This window comes from Bos indicus x Bos taurus, chromosome 13 (assembly GCF_003369695.1).
Source record: "Bos indicus x Bos taurus breed Angus x Brahman F1 hybrid chromosome 13, Bos_hybrid_MaternalHap_v2.0, whole genome shotgun sequence".
Classification (NCBI taxonomy): domain Eukaryota; kingdom Metazoa; phylum Chordata; class Mammalia; order Artiodactyla; family Bovidae; genus Bos; species Bos indicus x Bos taurus.
The window spans coordinates 21,681,796-21,687,909 of record NC_040088.1 but is presented as its reverse complement, the minus strand read 5'-3'; the positions used below and the strand labels follow the sequence as shown (position 1 = coordinate 21,687,909).

Below are 6,114 nucleotides of genomic sequence, written 5' to 3'. Positions count from 1 at the left end.
AGTCAGACCGTGTATCGCTCGTCTCACACCCCCTTAGATGGGTGAAAGGACCGAAGGGTCTTGGGTACCTACTAAGGGCCAGTACCTGGCAGGGCCCGGCCCCTCCCTGCCCTGCCTGACAGACTGTCAATGACTGTCATTCGTGTCTCAATAAAGTTATTGAAATTGACACTGGTTGCTAAGGAAGTAGGTCGCCGAGCCGGTTGCTAAGGAAGTGAGCGGCCTCTTTCTCTCCCCATCCGGGGCAGCGGGGAACGGCTGAGCCAACGGCTGAGCCTACGGCTCGCCGCCGCCCCCGCAGCCGCCCGCTTTCAGCTCGGGCTGCAGGTGAGTCGGGGTGGAGCCGCAGGGCTGCTGGGCAGGGCCGATCTTTCCGCCGCATGGTATCTTCCCTTGGAGGCCCGCGGCGGCACCACCGACAGGCTTTGCAGCTCCGGCAGCGGGAGCATCTTCTGCCCTGCCTCCTGGGCATCTTCAGGCAGTCCGGACGGCCTCGTCCCCTTCTCCCCCAAGCGGGAGTGCGGCCCGATCCTAGACCCGGCCGCGAGGAGTGGAAGTCAGAGACGGAGCTCTGGGGAGAAGCGGGAGGGAGAGGGGAAGCGGTAAGGGAGGTGGGAAAGGGAAAGCTTGGGGTCCAAATCTTGGCGCTGCCCCTGGCTCACTGTGTGACCTTGGGCAAGTCCCTTTCCCTCTTGGCCTCAGTTGACCTGTTTGCCCAGTGGGGTCCTAACACTTGCTGCTCGGAGTGTTTAACATATTGAGCCGTGTATGCTGGAAGTTCCCTCAGTGGGGAGGAGAAGGGCCAAGAGTCCAACTTGAAGTCCGAGTGTCTGAATTTGAGACTCTGCATCTCCACTTAGTAATGGTGTTGGCTTGGGCAAATTAATCTCTGAGCCTTCTTTTCTTATCTGTAAAATGCGTTAATGAACTGCAGTGGGAATCAGTAAGACGGGTATGTCAAGTAGCTTGGCACATAGTAAGTGCTCAACAAGCTGTTAGGAGGCATGTGGGGTGGTTTGAGTAAAGCTTCCTGGAGGGGTTGACTTTGAGACAGGTAGGGTTTAGGTATGTAGTGCACCAGCTCATATGGATGTATTCCCTTGTTGACATCCCCTCTCAGTTTTACTTCTTCATTCTGCTAAGAGCAAGGGAGGTGGTGTGGATTTATGCAAAATAGTCCTGGTGGGGGAAACCCTGGGGTCAAGTCCTTGTTGATAGTTGAGGTTATGGTTTTATTTTTTTACTTAGGTCTTGTTGACTCTTCCAGAAGACAAAGAGTTATGTTTCTGTCTTTTGAGAAGTGCTTGAAACAGTAATAGCTATTTCCAAGTGTGATTGGCCGTTAAACAACACAAGTTTGAACTGTGTGGATGCGATTTTTTTTAAACGAAGTTATGTACTTCACCTTTATGTATAAAGAACTTGAACATCCATGGATTTTGGTATCCACTGGGGCTCCTGCAACCAATTCCCCACAAATACTGAGGGTCAGCTGTATATGATTAAGAAGCACTTTTCAGGTATATTATCTCATTTAATCTTCACATAGACTTTGCCAGGTAGGTGGTGATGTCATCTCCATTTCGAAGATGAGGAAACTGAGGCTAAGAAAAGTGAATGACTTGCCTAAGAATTTTATACCTATTAAGTGATGGAGCTGGACACACTTCCAGGTAAATCCTGTATTTTCTTCTCCGTACCCTGATATCTCTGATTTCTCAGCGGTTCTTTTGTTCCTTCTGACTGCTGTGGCTAGAGGCTTTTCTTCCACTGACGAGGAAACAAGATCTTACATAAAGCTTCAGTTAAATAGATACCATCAAAGTGTGAACTTCAGAACAGAGTTGGAATGTTTAAAGGGGTTTCTCTGTTCTCCTGACCCCTCCTCTTTAAAATGAGAGGAGTAAGCTAATGGGTCGTTTTAGTGCTATTGTCAATTCTGATGGCATGCTAGTGGTTTAAAAGCATGGAATGAAGCTGCCTGGCTTCAAATCTTGGCTCTGCTGCTTCTAAGTTGTGTGCCACTGAGTAATTTGCTTTAGCTCTTTGTGCTACAGTTTCAGCATCTAGAAAAGTAGGGTAATAATAGTATCCACCACCCATGGCTGTTGTGAGGATTTATGTACGCCTAATACATGTGAAGTGCCTGGCAGTTTTGGTAAGCATTAGCTATTGTTATTTAGGCCTAACATAGCCTAAATAACGGAGAAGGCAATGGCACCCCACTCCAGTACTCTTGCCTGGAAAATCCCATGGATGGAGGAGCCTGGTAGGCTGCAGTCCATGGGGTCGCTAAGAGTCGGACACGACTGAGCGACTTCACTTTCACTTTTCACTTTCATGCATTGGAGAAGGAAATGGCAACCCACTCCATTGTTCTTGCCTGGAGAATCCCAGGGACGGGGAGCCTGGTGGGCTGCCATCTATGGGGTCACACAGAGTCAGACACAACTGAAGCGACTTAGCAGCAGCAGCAGCCTAAATAACCTGAATTATGCTTTATATTCCAATGATGGTTAGTGAATGAATAAATTAAAGCATATGCTGATGATACTAGGTCTTGTCAACTTCACAGGGTCACTGAATTCATGAAACAGTAGCTATCATAGTATGGTGTAAATGTCACTGTTACAGGGTTGCCCCAAGAACCTGTAATCCCATGTCAGAATGGATTGCAAAGAAAAACGAAAGCTGATGGTCAGATGCCAAGTCTGGTTGTTGGACTCGCAGTTCAGTAAATGTTTACCAAATCCTATTTGCCAAGCACGTGGGGCATGTGGAGATCAGCCCCAACTCCACATTCTTCAAGGACCTCGGAGCTTAATTTGCAAATCACTAGCATTTCAATTGAATTTGATGTGAGTTCATGTCTTGTGTTTTCCCCTCCTTGGTGTAAAGATGTGGTTTCACATCTCTTGTGTCCTTAGGTTTCTGTTGGGTGCCTGGGCTAGAAGTCTTGGCTTGCTCTCTAAGCCCTTTATCCACTGATTTATGGGTCTCTGAGAAAGAACCTTCTGTTGTGCTGGTTAATAATACAGTGCCCTCTTTATGGTGCCTAATGGTTTACAAGAATGCTTAAATGTGTCTTCACTCATTTGGTCTATCAGTAACCCTGTGAGGACAGGAAGGTGCAGATTGAGATTCCCATTTTGCAGTTGAGGGACCTGGGGTAAGAAGCCAGGCTGCTAGTGGGTGGCCCATTTCACGTTGACCTCCAGGCCTTCTGACTGCAAGTTCAGTGCTCTCGCCCTACTGGTTCAGTTTCATTCACTTGCTGAACACGTGGTGTGTGTCCGGTGCAGTTCTAGCCTGGAGCTGTGATGGTCAAGAGGTAGGTGAGGTCCTTGCTCACATGCAGCTTCCATTCTAATGGCAGTATCAGAAGAAGAAACCGGTAAATGAATGGAAATAAGTACTCTGAAAACAGTAAAACAGTGTGTCATAGAGAGTAACTTCTCCATGGGGGTGCTGCCACTTAAACTGGGTGGTCCAAGAAGGTTACTCTAGGGTGATGACATTTTTGCTGAGATTTGTGGCCAGCCATTTGAAAATGGCAGAAGAGCAGGGGTAAAGCCTCTTAGGTGGGAATAAGCTTGGTAAATTCTGGGAACCAAAAGAAGACTCAGAGTGGCCGGAGCAAGTGGGCATGTGGGGGATGGGTGGGGGTGAGGCTTCAGGTCCTGCAGGCCTGTAGCCCAGAGCACAGAGGTGGGCTTTTATTCCAGAAGCAATGGGAAAGCATTGAAGGCTTTAAGAAGGAAGTGATATGATCTGTTTTGTGTTTTTTAAAAATCACTTTGGCCTCTGTGGCCAGTGAATTTTAAGAGGTATAAGAATGGCAGCCTGGACAGTCGCTCAGAGGCCAAGTGAGAGGTGATGGTGGCTTTCTAGGGTGTTGGCAGTAGAGATGGTATGAGAGGATGGATTGGGGATGTGTTGTGGAGGTGAAACCAGCGGGATGGTGGTTGAGGGCAAAGAATCATAGATGATTTCTGAGTTTTTGGCCTGAGCAATTAGGTAGATGTTGCTGGTGCCATCTGCCTTGAAAATGATAAGACAGCTTTTTGGTAAGGTGCCCTGTGTGGAAGAATTAGCTCTGGTTCCCGTGAACCCTTGGAGGAGAGGCACAAGGTATAAACATCCCACTTAGAGCCTCTGGGGAGGAGATCCTACAGGATAGACAGCCAGGTGTGTCTGTTTGAAGCCCCCCCCCCGGACATCAGAAGCCCTACTGTTCTTGAAGTCTGGCTCTTTGCCAGCTTGTGGAGTGGCAGGTACAGGCTGTGCCAGGGCAGTGCCCATCTGTTTCATTGCTGTTGGCGTTGCTGTCCTAACTCAAGATCTTTGCTGATGAAGGTTCCTGGGGGAAGGCTGGCCAACTCTGGGAGACAGAATGGAATCACTTGTGAAGTTCAGTGCCTCAAATGGCCACAGTCTGCCTGCTATAGTGGTTCTTTCTTGGCCATCAAATGACATTTCTAAAGTTTCAGAGCTTTTGATTTGGGAATCCCTTGAGAAGCTGTTGTGTTCTGCTAGAATTCCTAGAGCATCCTTGAATGGAGTATCTCTTCGAAGCAAGGGAATTTGAGCTGCCTTTTCATTTATGCTAATAACTGCCTTGGTAAATTTAGACTTCACAATGTTGTAGATTCAGCACTGTGAATAGTAAGACTAATAATTTACCACCTCCGCTTGTCTAGCTTTGTTTTCAGTTTAGAATGCTCTTTCCTGCACATTCTTGTGTACTAATGTTTAGTTAGTTGAGATCATGTGGCACATGCATTTTACCTAGTTTACAGATGAAGCATTGAGAGAGCATTCATTTTGGTCACTAATATTAGATACTTGGTAGGTGCAGGGCTAGCTAGATCCTTGTTGGTCCAGGGCTGTTCTGTATGATCAAGGCACCCATGTGCCCTGAGAGCTTATTAGAAATGTAGAATTTATGTCTAGATATAGTCAACCAGTCTGCATTTTACCAAGGTGCGCACCCCCAGGGTGTTTTCTGGGTCCATTAACGCTGGTGATGCACCTCTTCAGTAATAAGTCACAAAACTAGGACTTAACCAGACATGATGGTAATAGAAGTACAGGCTTTCCTTGTTTTATTGTGCTTCACAGATACTGCATTTTTTACAATTTGAAGGTTTGTGGGAACCCTGTGTTGTCAGGTGATGGTTAACATTTTTGGGGGCAATAAAGTATTTTTAAATTAACAATTGCATTTTAATAAAACAATTGTATTGTTTCATTAGACATAATACTCTTGCACACTTAACAGACAACAGTATAGTGTAAACATAACTTTTATATGCTCTGGGGTACCAAAAAATTTGTGTGACCTGCCTTATTCCAAGATTTGCTTTATTATAGTTGTCCAGAGCCAAATCTGCAGTATCTCCAAGGTATACCTGTAACAGGAATACCTCACATTTATTGATCCAAATGCTGTCCTTTCTTTACATGCATTGTCTCGTTTAGTCCTCACAGCAGCCTGGTAACTGAGTACTGTTATGAATCCCATTTTCCAGAAGAGGAAAGTAGAGGCACAGAAAAGTCAAATAACTTACCCAAGCCTGCTGACCCCGCGTCTACTGCTCTTCAGCCACTCCTTGTTCATCTGTTTTTCAGGTGGGCAGCACCTCCCTGATGTCTTGTCAAAGGCCTTTCTTTCCCTTTTGTACCTGGGTGACTAACTTCAAATGCTGATGAAGGAAAAGGGACTTCATAGAATGACTGAAGAAATCAGGGGGAAAACCCTTGGTGTTTGAATATAATTCTGGATGTCAATTACTTGACTGGCAGGCATCAGACAGATAACCTGATTGGTGAGATAGGCTACCTGTCCCTCTTCTTAGCTTTAACTCAGGCCTGAAACATGAAGCAGGTAGGCACTGTGAGCTTGTATTCTGAATCATTCAGGCCTGAACTGCTTCTAGATTCTGGTGATAACATCTGTACCAATGAGGAGAAGCTGGCTAAAGTCCTATGCCACCAGCTGACTAATTGCAAAAGATTCCCTTTGTTGAGCCTCAGCTCTCCCTGTCTGCTGGGTGGGATTTTCTTTTCTATATCCCCTTATCTCCGCAATCTTAGAAAGAGTTCTTGATCAAA

At 46.3% G+C, this 6,114-nt stretch overlaps 1 protein-coding gene across 4 annotated transcripts in view; it reads left to right on the top strand.

Moving 5' to 3' along the window:
• Positions 1–214: 214 nt before the first annotated feature.
• KIF3B (kinesin family member 3B) overlaps positions 215–6,114 on the top strand; it is a 40,014-nt gene continuing 34,114 nt past the window's right edge. Inside the window, exons 1-3 of one of the 4 annotated variants that reach the window (XM_027558828.1) lie at positions 226–327; positions 1,550–1,673; positions 5,532–5,631. The gene's annotated coding sequence lies outside the window, so the exon portion shown is untranslated. Of the gene's footprint in view, positions 328–1,549; positions 1,674–5,481; positions 5,632–6,114 lie in introns of all 4 variants that reach the window. The other 3 variants (XM_027558827.1, XM_027558826.1, XM_027558829.1) reach the window with 3 other exon arrangements.